Genomic DNA, 20,866 nt, shown 5'->3' with positions numbered 1-20,866 from the left:
AGTCATAGGTTTTCATTTCCTTTGGGTAAATAACTGGGAATAGAATTTCTAGTTCATAGGAAAGGTGCATTTATATAACTTAGTATGAATATGCCAACTTGGTTGTATCATTTTACCCTCCCACCTGCAGTGTATAGAAGTCCAGTTGCCCTGCATCCGCACCAGTACTTGTCTTTTTAACTTCAGTTTTTCTGGTGGATATAAAGTGGTCTCTCATTGTACTTTAATCTGCATTTCCCAGATGACTAGTAATATTAAGCACCTTTGCATGTGTTTCTTTGTCATTCACTATGAAGTCACTACTCAAGTCTTTTGCCCATTTTTTCTTAGTTTTTGCCTTATTTCTTACAGACGTGTAAAAATTCTTTACATGTTACAAATAGAACTCTTGTCAGATATATTTATTGCGAATATTTTCTTGCATTCCATGGCTTGTCTTCATTTTCTTAATGATGTCTTCTAATGAGGAGTTTTAATTTTAACGAAGTCCATATTGTCAGTTGGTCTTCCTGGGTTCATGCTTTTTTTGGTCCTCTAAACCAGCACTGCTCGCCGTAAGTTCTCAAAGATGTTCTCCTGTTTCATCATAGTTTTAGCTTTACTTTCAGTTCTTTGATCCATCTCAGATTAATTTTTCTGTATTCTGTGAAGTAGAGGTAAGATTCATTATTTTCTGATGTAATTATCCAGTTGTCCCAGCATCATTTGTTGAAAGCCTTTCTATCCCCATTGAGTAGCCTTGGCATCTTAATAAATCATAATATTGAGTCTTCTGATCCATGAACATGGTGTCTTTCTCCATTTACTTAGGTCTCCTTTAGTTTGTCTCTGCATCATTTTGTATTCAATGCAGGAGTCTTAAAAAAAATGTTCTTGTTGAAAAATCTTGCCTCAGTATTAATGTTTTTTAAACTACTGTAAATGGAATTGTAGTATTTTTATCTGCAGTTTTTTGTAGAAACACCATTGAATTTCACATGTTTACCTAGTATACTTTAATACTGTTAAATTCACTTTTTTCTGGTAACTGTTTTGTAGAGTCCTTACAGTTTTTTACATCCATGATTATGTTGTCTGAGAATAAAGTCAGTTTGACTTCTTTTCCTTTTAATTTTTTCAATACCATGCTGCATTGTCTAGAACCTCCTACCATGTTCAGTAAAACTAGTGAGCAATATCCTTGCCTTTTCCCAGTCTTAGTGAGAAAGCATTTGACATTATACCCTTAAGTATGATGTCCACTGTAGGGTGCTCATTGTTAAGATAAGAAAACTTTCTTCTTTTTCTGGTTTGCTGAAAGTTTGTTTGTTTGTTTTTAAATCAAGAATGGGTCTTGAATTTTGTCTTAATACTTTTCTGCATCTTTTTAGATGATATTATGGCTTCTTACCACCATTTTTCTGTGAATGTGGTGGATAACTGTGCTCATTATCAATTGCTAAGTAACTAATTATCCCAGTACTTAGATTATCCCAATACTTAGCCACTTGAAACAACAAACTTTAATCCACATTTTCTGTGGATCAGGAATCAGAGTGGCTTATCTGGCATGGTTCTGACTCAGGGCCTTTTGTGGTGTTGCAGTCAAGATGTCCCAGTCAAATCAGAGCTTCAGTCATTTGAAAGCTTGGCCTGGGGTTCAGAATCTGCTTCCAAGATGGTGCACTCACATAGCTTGTTGGCTGGAGGCCTCAGTTTCTGAGATCTTCACCATGTGGGCCTCTCCAGTGGGCTGCATGAGTGTCTTCACAGCAGGGCAGCTAACTTTCCCCAGGCAAGTGACCCAGTAGAGAGCAAAGAAGAATCTGAGGTAGTTTTATGACCCCTTGGAAGGAAGTTACTAATAAGCCCATTCCAAACTCACAGGGTATGGAATTAAGCTCCAGTCTTGAAGGAGTATCAAAAGTAAAAAAATGAACATACTTTATTATAACACCAGAATCCTATTAATTGAATTTAATTTACATTAATTTAATCATTATTACTGTATAATCATATCATGTGTAAACATTAGACAAATTCAGATTGAGAAACTGTTCTCAGAATGACAGGTGTATAATCCTCAAAAGTCTCAAAGTTTAAAAAGTCAAGGAAAGACTGAAAAGCGGACCCAGACTGAAGGAGACTCAAGAGTCATGACAACTAAATACAGCATGTGTTTTGAACCACAAAGGATATTATTAAAACAATTGATAAAACTCAAATGGGCTCTGAGGACTAGATGGTAGTAATGTGTTGGTGTTAATTTCACAGTTTTGATTATCTTATTCTGCTTATGTTTGTAGGAAAGATAATCTTGTTTATAGGAAATGTCCACTAATGTTCAGAGGTAATGAGGCAACTTACTCTCAAATGGCTCAGGATAAGTAAATTCTGTATTTGTAACTTTTCTCTAAATTAGAGACCGTTTCAGTGTTTTTTAATGATGGCTATTTTACTGTAAATAAAGGCATTAAGAGACAACCAACTGTTATCTCTCTAGTGTCATTAAAAGACAACTGATTGCTTGGTATAAAAGAGTGTAACATTGAGCTTTTGATGCCCTCATGCTGGCTCCATGAGGCTGGGCCAACCCACCCCTTGGCCACATGTACCTCCCTGCTTGGCCCACCTAACAGTGACTCTGAGATTGAGTAATTATTCAGGGTAGGGGAAAAAAGGAAGTGCAAAACTCATTTCATTTTATTGACATACATATTACCTGTTTCCATGTCCTTTCATTCCTTTCTAGAGTTGACTTTTCATCTGATGTCATTTCCCTTCTGCCTAAAGAACTGTTTCAGCATTTCATGTTATTCTCAGGGCTACTGGTAACAGATCCCTCAGTTTTTGTTGCTCTGAAAAGATCTGTATTGCATCCTCACTTTTAAAGGATATTTTTGCTAGGTAAAGATTTCTGGAATTTTCCCCCTTTTTGTATTTTGTTTTGTACAGCATAATGATTTGATATTGGAAGGTATTGTGAAGTAGTAACATAATAACTTTAGTTAACATCCAGTCACCACATATTGTTAGAAATTTTTTTTTCCTTGGGATGAGAACATTCAAGGTTTACTCAGCAACTTCCAAATGTACAGTATGGTATTATTAGCTGTAGTCACCATGATGTATATTACATGGGTGAAGTCAGTGAAGGTGTCAGACGTACCTACTTCCAGTTATACAATAAATAAGTCCTGGAGGTGTAATGTACAGGTTTTTTTCTTCTAGCATTTTGAAAATGGTATTCTGCTGTGTTATGGCCTCCATGGTTTGTGCTGAGTGGCTTGTCATCATCCTTAGCATTGTTCCTCTGTATGTAACACATCTTTTTATTACTTGGCTGCTTTAAGATCTCTATTTTTTTAAATTAATTTTTGGTGCAGTGTAGTTGATTTATAATGTTGTGTTATTTTCTGCTTTACAGCAAAGTGAATCAGTTATACCTATGCATAGATCCACTCTTTTAGGTTCTTTCCCCATGTAGGTCATAGGAGAGCACGGGACAGAGTCCTCTGTGCTCTCCAGAGGTCTTTGTATGCTCTGGGGTCTCACTGTCTTTTGTCTTCCCACTGTTCACTGTTGTGTACTAGGTGCTTGTTATCCTCTGGGGTGACTGAGTTGCTTGGATCAGAAATACGATGGCTTGGGACATTTTCAACCATCATTTCTTTAAATATTTTGTCTACCCCATTCTCTTGCTCTGCCTGTAGGATGCCAGTTATCTGTGTGTTAAACCGTTCAGTATTATTCAAACAGGTGACTGAGGCCTAGGTTTTGTTTCACTCTGTTTCTCCATCTTTTTCTCTCTATTCTTAGGATCACATTATTTCTGTTGATCTGTCTTTAAGTTCAGTTGATCCTTCTACTGCCTTTAAGCACATCCTGTATATTTTTTTCACTTCAGATACTGTCTTTAATTCTAGAATCTTTATTTGGTGTTTTTTTTCATATTTTGTAAGCTTATCTGTTCACTCAATATGACTCCTTTTCTTTAAATCCTTTATAACAGCTTTTAAAGCATATGTCTACTAGTGCCAACATCTGGATCAGCTCATGATCTATTGGTGTTTACTCTTTTTTTTTTCTCTTGACCTTGGATCACATTTCTTTGCAATTGTAGTAGTTTTTCTTTAATTATTGTTGTATACTGACTGCTGCAAAAGATATGCTGTTGTGGGGATTTTATATTATCTTTTGCTAAGGAGTGCTAAGTATCCCCTTGAACTTGTTCAGGTTTGGTTTTACACTCTGTTAGGATGGTTCCATTGGAGTATTTAGCCTCATGGCATATCCTTATTCTGGGGGCACGGTCTTTACTTCTGAAATGTGGCCTAAGGATCAAAACTCCCAACTCTTCCTGTCCTGCAGTTGGCAGCCGCTGAAATCTCTGCTTGGCTTTTACAGTATTCCACTCTTGCTGTCCTTGCAGCCCACCCCCTCCCCCCCCCCCTTCCACCGCCATGTGTGAGTGGTTGTAAAGCGACTCTGGATTTGAGCGGATTTGATGTGTGCATCTGAGGCTCCCTTTGGAGCATCTTCCTCCTAGGGCACCCCCTCTCCCTCTCCAGCACAGTGGTAGCCCCAGACCCCGTCGTCCAGCCAGCGGTTTTCTGCTTGATCAGTTGGGGAGGGTCCTCCCCATGCAGGTACCACCACCAACTCTGGACTCCAGAGCTCTCAACTTTGACTTTTAATTTGAATATTTAATTTTGCTTTTAAGATAATTACTGGTGTATCTGTGTTTAAATACAGCAGTTTTACACTTTGCTTCTTATTTACCTGGTCCTGTGTTCTTTGGATTGAATTTTGTTTTGGTTTTAATGCCATGTTTCTGAACTGTTAGTTATCTTGGTACTTACACATTCTTGTTCAGTCTCTCAGTCATGTCTGACTCTTTGCAACCACATGGACTGCAGCACACCAGACATCCCTATCCTTCATGGTCTCCCAGAGTTTTCTCAGACTCATGTCCATTGAGTCAGTGATGCTGTTAAATGGTGATGCCATTTAGTTATTAAAGAACAACTAAATACATTCATTAGTTGTTCTTTAACTCTTTACTCTTGCCATCATCTTATGTATCCTCGCCTTATTCCAGTCTAATGTAAGTTACTTTCACCACATTCCAACAACGCAAGAATCTCAAGTCTAATTTCTCTATCTCCTGGGTTGTATGCTCTTACCTCGTTAATTCCAGACCTCACAGGATCTTTATTATTGCTACACAGGCACCATTCCTGTCCCTTTTTTCCACGTTACTTTTCCTGTTGCTTTACATTCCTGCCTGCATTTCTGGCCTTCCATCTGGGGTTATTTACTTCATTCTGAAGAAACACCATTTCATATCTCCTTTGCTGTACTCTTCTGGTGCTGGTTTTTTTGTTGTTGTTGTTTGAAAATGTCTTTATGTCATCTTTTTTAAATTGAGCTTTTATTTACATACAATAAAATATAATTTAGCTAGTCTTTATGTTGTGTTTAAGTGCCACCAAGCTATAGGACATTTCTCTTACCCCAGAAAGCTCCCTTCCTGCTGTATCCACCCTTGCCTCGCCAACCTAACTGCCATCTGACTTCTATCACGGTAGAGTAAATATATTTAAACTTTATATAAATGGAATCTTACTATATGTACTCATTTGTGCTGCCTTCTTTTGCTCACAATACTGTTTTTGAGATTCATCCATGTTTTTGCATGTATCGGGAGTTTGTTCCTTTTTATTGCTCAGTTGTATTGTATGAATATACCACAATTTGTTTATCCAGTCTCCTGTTGATGGACATTTAAATGGAGTCCAGTTTTAAGCTCTTATAAATAAAGATGCTTTGAATAATTGTATACATTTGTGTGTGTGTGGAGTAAACTCCTGGAGTTTACTCAAACTTGTGTCCTTTCTCCTCCTACCTTCAATCTTTCCCAGCATCAGAGTCTTTTCAAATGAGTCAGTTCTTCCCATCAGGTGGCCAGAGCATTGGAGTTTCCGCTTCAGCATCAGTCCTTCCAATGAATATTCAGGACTGATTTCTTTTAGGATGGACTGATTGGATCTCCTTGCAGTCCAAGGGACTCTCAAGAGTCTTCTCCAGCACCACAGTTCAAAAGTTATCAATTCTTCAGCACTCAGCTTTCTTCACAGTCCAACTCTCACATCCATACATGACCACTGGAAAAACCATAGCTTTGACTAGATAGACCTTTGTTGGCAAAGTAATGTCTCTGCTTTTTAATATGCTGTCTAGGTTGGTCATAACTTTTCTTCCAAGGAGAAAGCTTCTTTGAATTTCATGGCTGCAGTCACCATTTGCAGTGATTTTGGAGCCCCCCAAAATAAAGTCTGTCACTGTTTCCATCTATTTGCCATGAAGTGAAGGGACCCAGATGCCATGATCTTCATTTTCTGAATGTTGAGTTGTAAGCCAACTTTTTCACTCTCCTCTTTCACTTTCTTCAAGAGGCTCTGTAGTTCTTTTTTGCTTTCTGCCATAAGGATGGTGTCATCTGCATATCTGAGGTTATTGATATTTCTCCCAGCAATCTTGATTCCAGCTTGTGCTTCATCCAGCCCAACGCTGGGCTTATGTACTCTACATATAAGTTAAATAAGCAGGGTAACAATATACAGCCTTGACGTACTCCTTTTGCTATTTGGAACCAGTCTGTTGTTCCATGTCCAGTTCTAACTGTTGCTTCCTGACCTGCATACAGGTTTCTCAAGAGACAAGTCAGGTGGTCTGGTATTCCCATCTCTTGCAGAATTTTCCACAGTTTATTGTGATCCATATAGTCAAAGCCTTTGGCATAGTCAATAAAGCAGAAATAGATGTTTTTCTGGAACTCTCTTGCTTTTTCCATGATCCAGCAGATGTTGGCAATTTGATCTCTGGTTCCTCTGCCTTTTCTAAATCCAACTTGAACATCTGGAAGTTCACAGTTCACATATTGCTGAAGCCTGCCTTGGAGAATATTGAGCATTACTTTACTAGCATGTGAGATGAGTGCAATTGTGTGGTAGTTTGAACATTCTTTGGCATTGCCTTTCTTTGGGATTTGAATGCAAACTGACCTTTTCCAGTCCTGTGGCCACTGCTGAGTTTTCCAAATTTGCTGACATACTGAGTGCAGCACTTTCACAGCATCATCTTTCAGGATTTGAAATAGCTCAACTGGAATTCCAACACCTCCACTAGCTTTATTTGTAGTGATGCTTCCTAAGGCCCACTTGACTTTGCATTCCAGGATGTCTGGCTCTAGGTGAGTGATAACACCATTGTGATTATCTTGGTCATGAAGATCTTTTTTGTACAGTTCTTCTGTGTATTCTTGCCACCTCTTCTTAATATCTTCTGCTTCTGTTAGGTCCATACCATTTCTGTCCTTTATTATGCCCATCTTTGCATGAAATGTTCCCTTGGTATCTCTGATTTTCTTGAAGAGATCTCTAGTCTTTCCCATTCTGTTGTTTTCCTCTATTTCTTTGCATTGTACACATTACTTTTGAGCATATACCTGAAGAGCATATACTTTTGAGCATATTTCTTATCATTGTATAACAGATTACCCTAAGCTTAGCAGCTTAAAACAACAATGAATTTGTACTGTCTCACAGATTTTGAAGGTTAGAAATCAGGAGCAGCTTAGCTGGCTATTCTGACTCTTGCCATACTGACCCCTCCATAGGGCTGCCTGAGTGTCCTCCCAACACTGGAGCCCGAGGTGGAAGCCACAATGTCTGTGACCTCACCTTCATTTCCGTGATATCCTCCTGGTTACAGGGGACAGCTTCACTCGCTGTGGGCGGGGACACACAAGGACATCCGCACCACGGGTACCCGTAGGGCCGTCTTGAACGCTGGCACCGCAGTAGGTTTTAAGGCATGTTTATAAGAACTTGCTGTTTTCCATAGTGCTTACATACTCTTCTCCGTTCCTACCGGCACTACATGAAAAGTCCGTTGGCTCCACATTTTCATCAGTTGTTTTTAATTTTAGCTATTTTGGCAGATTACAATCATGTTTTGAGGCCTCTTTTCATTAGATACAGAATTCTCGGTTTTCAGTTATTGCCTCGCAGGCCTTTGAATATAATGTATCCCATTTTCATATGACTTCATCTGTTTTGATTGAAGTCAGGTGTTAGTCTTGTTGCTGTCTCAATATTAACGTGTCATTTTCTTCTTGGGAGCCTTTGAGATTTCCTTTTTGGCCTTAGGTTCCAGCAGTCTATCTTTGATATGCCTAGGTGAGATTTTTGTTTTATTCATTCTGCTTGGGTTCATAGGATGTCTTGAACCTGTGGTTTGATGCCTTTCAAGTTGGAAAATTCTCAACCATTATCTCTTCAATATTGTTCCATTTTCTCTCCTCACATTCTCAGACTGCTATTACATATAGTTTAGAATTTGTGTGTGTGCCTCTTCCATTCTTTTCTATATTTTCCTTTTTTTCCCTCCATGCCTTAGACTAGGTATTTTCTCCTGGCCCTTCATCCAGTTTATTAATCACTTTTTCAACTAATTCTAATCTCATTTTAAACCTATCTATGAAGTTCTTCATTTCAGTTATTATTTTTCTAAAGTTCTAGAATACTGTTGATTTTTTGTCAGTGTACCTTTTGTTTGTTTGTTTCTTTTGCTTAAATTACCATACTAATCACTGTTATGATACAATGTTTTGTTATCTTCATAGTAAATATTGAAAACTATAGTCATTTTTCTATTTATTTACTTACTTGTTGTCTGACCCCACCACTCCATAGTTCTATGAGAAGGGGAACCTTATCCAAAATAACCACTGGTGTATCCTCAGTGCCTAGCCCTTAATTATTTGTGCAGTAAAAAAAAATTTTCTTTAATTATAAGATTTTTATAGTTGAATACAGTCATCATCTCTCTTTACCAATCTGATTCATTTCAGATCCTCCTCTTTATCATCTTCTGCCCTGTTATTTCACTGAAACCACTGTTTCTGAGTGTAACATCAACTCATGAATGGCCATTTTATTGTATTTGTCCTCTCTAGAAATATTTGGCATACTTTTTTCACTGCAGAGCCTCTTGTTACCTGGCATACAGTTCTGATTCTCCTCCTTCCTACCTTATGGGATGGTCCTCTTTTTTCTGTTTCTTGGCCTTGGCATCCACTCCTGAAATGTGGAAGCAGGGAGGGTTTCTGCCATGGTCCTGGGTCTTCCCAGGTGACTTCATTCACACTCACAGCTTTAAGAAGATCCCCTTTCTCCAGTGACTGTGTATCCCTGCTGTGTCACTACAGACACACTCTGGACACCACGTGTCCGCCTCTGACCTCCTCTCCCGACCCTCTCGTCCCAGAGGCCTCAGCTGCCTTGTCAGTGAGTCCACCACTGAGTGGAAATTGGTACAAGCACTCCATGCCGCAAGTAATAGTGATAATGTGTACCATATTCCATTCTTCACATGTGGTCACTTAACTCTTAAAACAGCCCTGTGCACTCACAGTTCAGATATAAGAAGTCAGAAGATTCTCGTCCAAAAAATAAAACAAGCAAAATTAATTTTTAAAAGCACACTAGACATCTGAGCTCACAAAGAAACCTAAATGAATGCAACTTCAGACAGTGACAAGCCACTCAGAGAAGGGACCCCTGGCTGCTGTCCATCTCTGCAGAGACAGGAGTTGGGGGAGCTGCTGGAGACGGGCCCGTGGGCTCTCAGCTGTGGAGACTTGAGGCCACAGGCGAGCCCAGAGAAACCTCTCTGAGGGAGTCCCCATCTTCGCTGGACATTGGGTGACTGTAACCAGGGCAAAGGGTCCAGGCGGGGAACTGGAAAGCCAAGATAACTCCTCAAAATTGTGATCACATTTACTGATCCTTCCTCCACTGCATCCAGTTAGCCACTAAGCTCATCTAATAAAATTTATATTTAAAGTCAGGTCAGGAGAGGACTTCCCTGGTGGTCCATTTATAGGAAACCAAAGGCCAATCAAAAATCATCTGTGAAGTAGAGGTCAAAAATGGTTTGCCTGAGGTAGGTATAAGACTTAGCTAGAAAAGGGCATAAGGAAACTTTCTGGGCTTAGGGAAATGTTCTGTATCTTGTTTTAGACAGTAGTTACACGAGAATGTGAAACATCAAACCCTATACTGCATGTTATTGTTCATTAATATTACTTGGGTAAAATTTAAAGCGTTTTAAATTCCTGTGTTTTAGGTACTGAAGTTATTCCTAGTTTTCAAATGAGAGAACTGAGGCAAAGAGAGGTTAATTGACTTGCCCAGTTGGTGGCAAAACTAATAAGCAGAGCGGGTAGTCTGTCTAAAAAGCCCGCATGCTTAGTGAGAATGCTCTTGTCTCATATCCTTGCCCAGAAATCCTACTTCTAGGACTTTATCCTTCAGATAAACTTACTCACGTAAGTTTCAGACAACAAGGGCAGTAACTGTCCAAGGTTAGTAATTGCAGCACTTGATTAGTAGGTATCTGATTATATAATTTATAGTATAATCACTCGATAGAATGTGATACAGGGGGAAAGGCCAGCTTGAGAAAACCTCTTGTACTTACACTGGATGACCTCCTAGGTTGTAGCACAGGATGAAAGAATCAAAAGTGTGTTTTATGTTCTACCATCTGTGCTAATAAAGAAGGTTGCGGGGGAAACTGCATACACATATTCTGTGTAAACCATGGGCGTATCAGAAAGGCAACCTGAGAAGCAGATGAGATAGTTTCCAGGGCGAGGAGTTGAGTGGCTGGAGAGAAGGATGTGCAGGAGAGTTCAGTCCAGCGCACCCGCTGTATGCACTGTGGGTCATGAAGCCCGTGAGCATGTTGCCTGTTCTGAAAATCAAGGCGCAGACTACGGTTTGGAAATACCTGAATCACACATCACACACACCACTGCCTGAGCCAGAAGCCTGCCTCAAACTTCTTAGAACTGTCCCTCTCAGCAGCCCACACCTGTGGCTTTAGGGTGTCAGCCTCATGGTATCCCTTCACACCCATCAAGCCAACCCCATCTTTCTGCAGGACCCTCTCATGGCCTCAGAGCTCACCTCCATTTCTGTCCGTCTTGTTCGAGCACTCAGCGATGCTCAGTTTCCCTGGGTTTTGCCTAGAATTCCATCTCCACTTCTACCCCGTAAGGTCTTTAAAAATAGACATCCATCTCACTCACCCATGGATTATTAAGGGCTTGGTATCTGGCGGAAGGTATCTGTTGCGCACTTCCAGAATTCAGCTTTCAAACAGATCTGGTGACACCATCCCTTCCTCCCCTTGGGGCTCCTCGCACTCTCAGCTGTCTCTCCCAGAACATCACCCTTCAGATGACTCCACACAGTGCACAGGTGGAAGTTTTAAATTTATACTGTGAAGTATTTCATTGTGTGTTAGAAAATACAAAACTAGTCCCTGAATCCTGTGGGATTTTAATTTTACCAGTATTAATGCTCAGACAAGTTTAAGTTAAAAAAAAAAATAGAAGAATGAATTTTTTTACACCATTCAGCAGTAAGTAAGAGCGCTGGAGCACGAATATGGCAGAAATGGTGATGGTGACACCCTGGCCTTTGGGAGATCCTGATGAACAGGAAACAGGGCCTCACAGAGCCGAGGCTTATCAGTGTGAAGGTGCAGCATCTTGTAGACCTTCACCCCCCATCTGCCCCCACCCTACCCGGAGCCTTTCATGTGGTTACCACCCCAGCCCTGCCTCACCAGGCTCGCCCTGCAGAACCACTGGCATTCTTGCACATTTTCATCATTCTCTGCTTCTCTTCCTGCCTTTTCTCTTGTAGAATGTGTCCCCACCCCCTCTCGGGTCTTGTTGCTGGGCCTCTGCTGGGCAGACACCCCCCTTAAACTTCTGGGTTCAGCTCAAACTTCAGCCCTTCTCATGAAGTCCTCCCTGGTGTAGTAGTTTCTGTTTGCTGCTGTCACAAAATATAGCAAATTTATCATCTTACAGTTCTGGAAGTCCAAAATCAGTTTCGCTGGCTAAAGCCGGGGTCTTGACAGAGCTGGTTACCCTGAGGCTGTGAGGAGGGAACTGGCTTCCTTGACCTCCAGCTTCCAGGGGCGTCCTGTCGTCCAGCCTCTGTTGGCATGGACAATGTTTATTGTCAGGTGTTAAGAGTGCAGAATAGTAACAAACCAGAAGGCTGGGGGGAGAAGCAGGGCATGGCTCTCCTCCCCCAACACCAGGGCCCTGAAACCAGGCCAGGTGGTGGGCCCCTGGTCACTTCAGGCCCAGCACCCTCTGGAGAACAAGCTCCAGTGCAAGAGAGCTCCTCACAACACAGGGGAAGGGAGCAGCACCCCGGAAGATGCCCTTCACCCATCTTCAGGGCACACAGTCCTGCTCTCTCCTTCCATGTTCCATCACCATCTCTGGCTCCAACTTCTGGTCTCCTTCTAAGGACTGTTGTGATTATGTTGCACTGTCTCATTAATCCAGGATCCTTACCCCAACATGAGATTTTTAACCTAATTGTATCTGTAAGGTGCCCCTTTTGCAGTGGGAAGTAACATATTCACAGGTTCTAGGGTTGGAATGTGGCCATCCTCTAGGGTGGGAGTGGAGGGGTGGGGTGGTCATCCAGCCTCCCACACCTGGAGTCACTGCTCCCCTAGGGACTCAGGTGTGGCTTTACCTGTGAGCCTCCTGGGGACAGGGATGAGGCTGCACTCACTCTGCCTGCCTGGGGTTCCTGCTCGCATGTGTTTGAGGGAGTCACCCCCCAGGCGCACTACGGTCCTGTGGTGCTATGGTTCCAAGACCAGGCTCGAGGTCTTGCCTGACGAGGGTCCTAGCTGTGCTGCTGTCCTTCTCCGTCCCCTCCACGGCTTGTCTACAAACTGGTGCTGACAAATCAGATCTGCCCCGGAGGCTCACACGAAGGACTCAGTGGGGCCACACGTATGGTGGACGAGAAGAGCACTCACCATTATGACCACTCAGTCGGGGCAGCTCATTCCTTCCTGTGACTGTTGATTTTACTGTATGTGATGCAAACGATTTTCCTGTTGGGTTAACTTATTCTTAACAAACTTAGGAAAAGAGATGCTGAACTCTTCATTGTTAAATTTAATTATCTTTAGGTTTAGAGTAGTGTCTTCATTGAGTTTAAATATTTTCACAAACAGTCTTAGAATGACAACAGTGTAAAAGGTCCTGGAGAATTTGCTCAGGGTGACCCGTGAATGAGCCTGTGGATTCAACCATCTCGTGTGCACCCACGGCTCTGGTGCAGGTGGGTGGAGCCTCCCAGGAGGGGGCCCTCTGCAGGGTGGTACGAAATGGCACGTCAGCCCTTAGACCTCATGAGTCTGAGAAATGGTAGATCTCGTGAGTCTGAGAAATGGTAGAGTTTAAAGGTACATGAGATTCTGGAACTTGCATACAGAGCTGAGGTTATGGACACTCATTAAAAGGCACCACATACCGTTATGAGGGGGTTTCCCTGGTGGCTTAGCTGGTAAAGAATCCACCTGCAATGCAGGAGACCTGGGTTCGATCCCTGGGTTGGGAGGATCCCCTAGAGAAGGGAACGGCTGCCCACTCCAGTATTCTGGCCTGGAGAATTCCATGGGCTGTAGAGTCCATAGAGTTGCAAAGAGTGGCACACGCCTGAGCACCTTTCACTTTCACCATCATGAGGATGACAGCATCTGTGTGTCATTCCAAGAAAAGGGCTCAGGGGTACTAGACTGTGAGCCAGGTCATACCTGTGTTTTGCAGAAGCCCAGCGAGTCCACTGCAGGTAAAGGAAAGGCGTTTTTAAAACCCCTTGTAGCAAGTACTTCGATTGGGAACTCCTGCTCCCACCAAAGATTGTGGTGATGTGGAATGTCTGGAAAAAATGGAGAAGTTTATGAAAGGCAATCTAGCTTTAGGAAATAATGCTAGTAGGGATTTTAGATTAAAGAGGTAATAAGATCTGCCTAGACAGAGTGAAGAGAGATGGGTTAGTAGTGAAAAATAAGGGTGTCAGACAGGTAAATGGCAGGCTGGAAAATAAAAATGTGTCATTTGGATGGCAGGAAGCCATTGCCTGTTTTTCAGAGAGCCAGATATGAACTTATCCTACCGTCCGTGTCATTTAACTTGAGCATTAAAGGAGTGATCCTGGGATGGAGTGACGCTGGGAGGGAGAAATTGTAGTGGTCCCGCTTGAAGATGAGGGTCCAATTTTGAATTTACCTCAGGGACTAAAGTTCAAGTGTAGATTAAATATAAAATGGAGAGCCAGACAGTTCTCTCAGAGTGGATGAAAGTAACAAAGAAGAGCTGCAGACCAATGTTTCCGTGGAAGGCCGACACCACGTTCTGATTGAGAACTCAGAACTGGAGACAGACTGCTGTGAGGGTGGAGTGAAATTAAGCCCCGTCTTCACTGCCGTTAGTGTGGGGACAGGGATGAAGTGTCCCGACGGTGGAGCAGAGCTGCAGTCAGTCAGATTCAGGAGAGCATGTCCTCCGCAGATGAAACCCTGAAGCGTGGGCCATGCTGGAGGCCTTCTGCCTAGTGCGCCTCTCGCCCCATGCCTACCCCGAGCCCCAGCGTCATCACTCTAGATCAGTCCAGCCGAAAGAGGTGGTCCTTACTGGTGTGACAGGCCAAGCCCTCTGGTTCTCAGAAATCCACAGAGATGCCTGTTGCAGTGAGAGGCTTCGGGGGCGCGGGGAGGAGGGGTTTGGTTGTCCCATCACCACCACTTGCGCTGGGCCCCGTCCAGCATCGCTGCTGCTTCCTTAGCAGGGTTCTGAGAACCCATCTCCGGCAAGATGCCTGGGAGCTGGCCTAATGGCTGAGCGGGAGCAGGTCGTGAGGATGTCCCTGGGCGTGGTCAGCCCTGCTGGTGGCACCCCACCCCACCCCCTAGAGGCCACACTCCTGGCTCAAGAGCCCCCCGAGTTGCCTCTAATCTCAGCTGTCTCTGCGCTTCAAAAGTACTTCTTATTGTGTGCTCCGGGGAGCGCTTGGCTGAGACTCCCTGAAACTGTGGACATCATGGAAGGCCAGGTGGCTTATAGCAACATAGTAGATGTTTTGTCAGAATTCCAGGGTAGCCAGCAGGGAGGTGAGGAAGATGCCCCTGTTACAGAAGAAGACCTGAACCGCAAGGTCCATACTTCCTGGCATTTAACAGATAAATTTAAAAATAGACAAATAAGCCAGGCAGACATTGTACAGGCCTTGTGGCAGACACGCTGAGGACAAAATGGGATGGTGTGTGTTGCAGGGTGAAGTTGAGATGTGAAGCCACCTGGCTTGGGTGGACCACACACATTTCTGTGACTGTTGGCAGTTGAGCTAAGACCTAAAGCCTGAGGAGCGTTTGGCCAGAGGGGAAAGTATTCACAGAAAAGGAACTGTCAGCGTGAAGTCAGAAGCAGGAACAATTAGAAGGATTCAAGTCTGGGGGAAGGAGACCAGCTTGATGTCTGCAGTGGCCTAGGCGGGTTGTGCTGGGCTCATGGTCAGGGCCGAGGTGATAGGTGAATAAAGACAAGCAGAATCAGAAAAGTGGGGGTTACAGCTGGTGTGAATGAAATGAGTTCATTGTCAAGTGGGAGGGTTGACTGGGGACTATGTTGCGGAGCTTGGGCTTATAACCTCTGTCTTCTCTGAGAAGGAAGAAACAAGCTGCTGGCCTGGGAACAAGGGGTGGCAGGCAGCGGCTAGGGGCTGGAAAACAGTCAGTCATAGGAGTGTGGGATTGTTGCTGGGTGGAAGAAGAGGCCTGGGGTGGGCCCAGCTGACATAGGATCGTCCCCACACCAGTCCTGGCTTGGGGACTTTTCGTCCAGCGGGACAGCCACTCCACCTGTGTGCAGAATAAGCAGGGAGAGAGGCTGTCCTGGGTGGTTGAGACAGGACAGATAAGACCCTAAAGAATTGGCAGTTTGGCCAGTGACACTGGCAATACAAGGACAAGAGACCAGTAGATGTGGAGGCATGACAAGGAGTTGTGAGGGAGTTGTGTTGAGAGCATCCACGGGAGAGAAGGGATGGGTGGTCTAAGGTCACAGACCGGAAGTTGGGTTTAATCCCATAAGATCCTTACATTCATAGTAGCTGCCACTTGTCTGAGTCATGAATCTATACTCTCAGTAAAAGGGAGATGGTTGGCAGGTAGTTTGGACCTCAGTGAATTCTGATCCCAGAAGCGAAACACTTCCTTTTAACGTTGCGTGTAACTCTCTCAGCTTTTGTCTCCGTGAAGCATATTTCTCCTCTTGCCCTCTGAGCAGCTAGTTTGGGCATGCTGCATGCTCTGGCTCCGTTTATAGGCCCGGTGCCTGTTGTACCTCTGACAGCACAGCCATAATTGATGGAGGACTGAGTTGCAAGCGCTTAGGACTAATATAGCAAAGTCTAAACTAAGACATTTCCTGGTGCTGCCTTTAATAATAATAACAATAATAATACCTTGTTTAGAGACAGTACTTTATAATTTGCAGAGCATTTTCACTATATCATATCATTTCATCTTCACAATAACTAAGGCTTTTTGAAGGCTTCAGTTCAGTTCAGTTGCTCAGTCGTGTCTGACTCTTTGCAACCCCATGAATCGCAGCACACCAGGCCTCCCTGTCCATCACCAGCTCTCGGAGTTTACTCAAACTCATGTCCATTGAGTCAGTGATGCCATCTAGCCATCTCATCCTCTGTCGTCCCCTTCTCCTCGTGCCCCCAATCCCTCCCAGCATCAGAGTCTTTTCCAATGAGTCAACTCTTTGCATGAGGTGGCCAGAGTATTGGAGTTTCAGCTTTAGCATCAGTCCTTCCAAAGTACACCCAGGACTGGTCTCCTTTAGAATGGACTGGTTGGATCTCTTTGCAGTCCAAGGGACTCTCGAGTCTTCTCCAACACCATAGTTCAAAAGCATCAATTCTTCGGTGTTCAGCTTTCTTCACAGTCCAACTCTCACATCCATACATGACTACTGGAAAAACCATAGCCTTGACTAGATGGACCTTTGTTGGCAAAGTAATGTCTCTGTTTTTTAATATGCTATCTGCTGCTGCTGCTAAGTCGCTTCCGTCGTGTCCGACTCTGTGCGACCCCATAGACGGCAGCCCACCAGGTTCCCCTGTCCCTGGGATTCTCCAGGCAAGAACACTGGAGTGGGTTACCGTTTCCTTCTCCAAATATGCTCTCTAGGTTGGTCATAACGTTCCTTCCAAGGAATAAGTGTCTTTTAATTTCATGGCAGCAGTCACCATCTGCAGTGATTTTGGTGCCCCAAAAAATAAAGTCTGACACTGTTTCCACATCTATTTCCCATGAAGTGATGGGACCAGATGCCGTGATCTTAGTTTTCTGAATGTTGAGCTTTAAGCCAACTTTTTCAGTCTCCTCTTTCACTTTCATCAAGAGACTTTTTTCTTCACTTTCTGCCATAAGGGTGGTGTCATCTGCGTATCTGAGGTTATTGATATTTCTCCTGGCAATCTTGATTCCAGCTTGTGTTTCTTCCAGCCCTGCATTTCTCATGATGTACTCTGCATATAAGTTAAATAAGCACAGTAACAATATACAGCCTTGACGTACTCCTTTTCCTATTTGGAACCAGTCTGTTGTTCCATGTCCAGTTCTAACTGTTGCTTCCTGACCTGCATACAGGTTTCTCAAGAGGCAGATCAGGTGGTCTGGTATTCCCATCTCTTTCAGAATTTTCCACAATTGATTGTGATCCATGCAGTCAAGGGCTTTGGCATAGTCAATAAAGCAGAAATAGATGTTTTTCTGGAACTCTTGCTTTTTCCATGATCCAGCGGATGTTGGCAATTTGATCTCTGGTTCCTCTGCCTTTTCTAAATCCAACTTGAACATCTGGAAGTTCATGGTTCACGTATTGCTGTAGCCTGCCTTGGAAAATTTTGAGCATTACTTTACTAGCGTGTGAGATGAGTGCAGTTGTGCGGTAGTTTGAACATTCTTTGGCATTGCCTTTCTTTGGGATTGGAATGCAAACTGACCTTTTCCAGTCCTGTGGCCACTGCTGAGTTTTCCAAATTTGCTGGCATATTGAGTGCAGCATTTTCACAGCATCATCTTTCAGGATTTGAAATAATGTTCGTAGTGATGCTTTCTAAGGCCCACTTGACTTCACATTCCAGGATGTCTGGCTCTAGGTGAGTGATCATACCATCGTGATTATCTTGGTCGTGAAGATCTTTTTTGTACAGTTCTTCTGTGTATTCTTGCCACCTCTTCTTAATATCTTCTACTTCTGTTAGGTCCATACCATTTTCTGTCCTTTATTGAGCCCATCTTTGCATAAAATGTTCCCTTGGTATCTCTAATTTTCTTGAAGAGATCTCTAGTGTTTTCCATTCTGTTGTTTTCCTCTTATTTCTTTGCACTGATCCCTGAGGAAGGCTTTCCTATCTCTCCTTGCTATTCTTTGGAACTCTGCATTCAGATGCTTATATCCTTTTCTCCTTTGCTTTTGACTTCTCTTGTTTTCACAGCTATTTGTAAGGCCTCCCCAGACAGCCATTTTGCTTTTTTGCATTTCTTTTCCATGGGGATGGTCTTGATTCTTGTCTCCTGTACAATGTCACAAGTTCATCAGGCACTCTATCTATCAGATCTAGTCCCTTACATCTATTTCTCACTTCCACTGTATAATCATAAGGGATTTGATTTAGGTCATACCTGAGTGGTCTAGTGGTTTTCCTACTTTCTTCAATTTAAGTCTGAATTTGGCAATAAGGAGTTCATGATCTGAGCCACAGTCAGCTCCCGGTTTTGTTTTTGCTGACTGTATAGAGCTTCTCCATCTTTGGCTGCAAAGAATATAATCAGTCTGATTTCAGTGTTGACCATCTAGTGATTTCCATGTGTAGAGTCTTCTCTTGTGTTGTTGGAAGTGGGTGTTTGCTATGAGCAGCGCATTCTCTTGACAAAACTCTATTAGCCTTTGCCCTGCTTCATTCTGTATTCCAAGGCCATATTTGCCTGTTACTCCAGGTGTTTCTTGACTTCCTACTTTTACATTCCAGTCCCCTATAATGAAAAGGACATCTTTTTTGCGTGTTCTAAAAGGTCTTATAGGTCTTCATAGAACCGTTCAACTTCAGCTTCTTCGCTGTTACTGGGTGGGGCATCGGCTTGGATTACTGTGATATTGAATGGTTTGCCTTGGAAATGAACAGAGATCATTCTGTCATTTTTGAGATTGCATCCAGGTACTGCATTTCAGACTCGCTTGTTGACCATGATGGCCACTCCATTTCTTCTAAGGGATTCCTGCCCATAGTAGTAGATATAATGGTCATCTGAGTTAAATTAACCATTCCAGTGCATTTTAGTTCACTGATTCCTAGAATGTCGACTTTCACTCTTGCCATGTCTTGTTTGACCACTTCCAATTTGCCTTGATTCATGGACCTGACATTCCAGGTTCCTATGCAATATTGCTCTTTACAGCATCAGACCTTGCTTCTGTTACCAGTCACATCCACAACTGGGTATTGTTTTTGCTTTGGCTCCATCCCTTCATTCTTTCTGGAGTTATTTCTCCACTGATCTCCAGTAGCATATTGGGCACCTACTGACCTGGGGAGTTTCTCTTTCAGTATCCTATCATCTTGCCTTTTCATACTGTTCATGGGATTCTCAAGGCATGAATACTGAAGTGGTTTGCCATTCCCTTCTCCAGAGGACCACATTCTGTCAGACCTCTCCACCATGACCCACCTGTCTAGGGTGGCCCCACACAGCATGGCTTAGTTTCATTGAGTCAGACAAGGCTGTGTTCCGTGTGAAGGCTTAGATCTTCCTTAAAGTGAGAAGTCCTGGTACACATCCTGATTTAACCATGGCAAGTGTAAAAAGTTTTTTAACTAAGGATTCTGATACTTAACCTAAGCTCAGTAATGCTTCAGAAAGTCATTCTATTGATTTCAGCTTGCACTTTCTTGAAAATTATGTAACTGCTACTTGAATCTCTTCAAAGATATTTCAGATTCAGAATATGTGAAAATGTCTAGCCATTGAGTTCATTGTCCTGATTAGGATGATGAGGGTGTGATTCCAAGAGCACAGCTTGACCCTCAGCCCCATAAGGTTTATTCAGTGGGAAAGAAGACATAATCATCCCTGGGTTCTTCTGCCAGACTGGGATGCCCGGAGGAGGCTGGGAGACAAAGGACTTCCCAGCAGGGAGCTTTCTGGTGGGTTGGGAGAGTAGAAGGTAACATTGGAGCTAGCGCTGGCCTGGGACAGGCCTCTAGAATCTTCATCCAGGAGCCTCCAGAGGGTCTAGGCACGTGTTCCACAGTTCCTCACAGGTTGTCCCAAAAGCACAAGCCCCTGGCCCTGCCTTCAGAGGCCCCTGCATGGAGCAGTCCCTCGCAGAGAGCAGGAAAACCTGTACAGGAGCATTCCTTCTCCACCCAGGACTGGGGTGGCCTAGCAGGACAACCAGTGGGGGGCCGATCTGTTACTGAAACACAGAGGTGGTGATTGGGAGTCTTTGTGCGTCTTGTTGGTATTTTAGTTTTATTAACCCTAGTCTAACACTAGCTCTTCACATGATCCTTTGGTTTAGGAATGGGCTGAGGACAAAGCCAAATGACCTACTGCTCATTACTAGTACACTCATTTCCTGGACACACAGGTTTTCACAAAAGTTTTCCCATGGTGCCATCTTTCTGAAGAACAGCTTGAGTATATTACAAGGGAGGCTAATGTCTGGATTATCAAATTATCTCATGGTTCTTTTGATGTGAAGTTTAGGCAGCCACAAGCCAAAGAACCCTTCCATCTTAGAGCATGCAGCCAGCATCTGAGTGTCTCATTCATACTCCAAAGAGGACCACAGTCAGAATGTAGTGTGGAGCAGGAGTGTGAGAACTGTGGGGTCTAAGCGATGTTTCCAACT

General features: G+C 43.3%; 1 protein-coding gene across 2 annotated transcripts in view; it reads left to right on the top strand.

The window, feature by feature from the left end:
- The window catches only part of RAB22A (RAB22A, member RAS oncogene family), a 48,247-nt gene that overhangs the window by 11,675 nt on the left and 15,706 nt on the right, over nt 1–20,866 (top strand).

Source organism: Bos taurus, chromosome 13, assembly GCF_002263795.3.
Source record: "Bos taurus isolate L1 Dominette 01449 registration number 42190680 breed Hereford chromosome 13, ARS-UCD2.0, whole genome shotgun sequence".
NCBI classification, from domain to species: domain Eukaryota; kingdom Metazoa; phylum Chordata; class Mammalia; order Artiodactyla; family Bovidae; genus Bos; species Bos taurus.
Note: the sequence above shows the minus strand (reverse complement) of the source record. Positions and strands in the feature narration are given on the sequence as shown.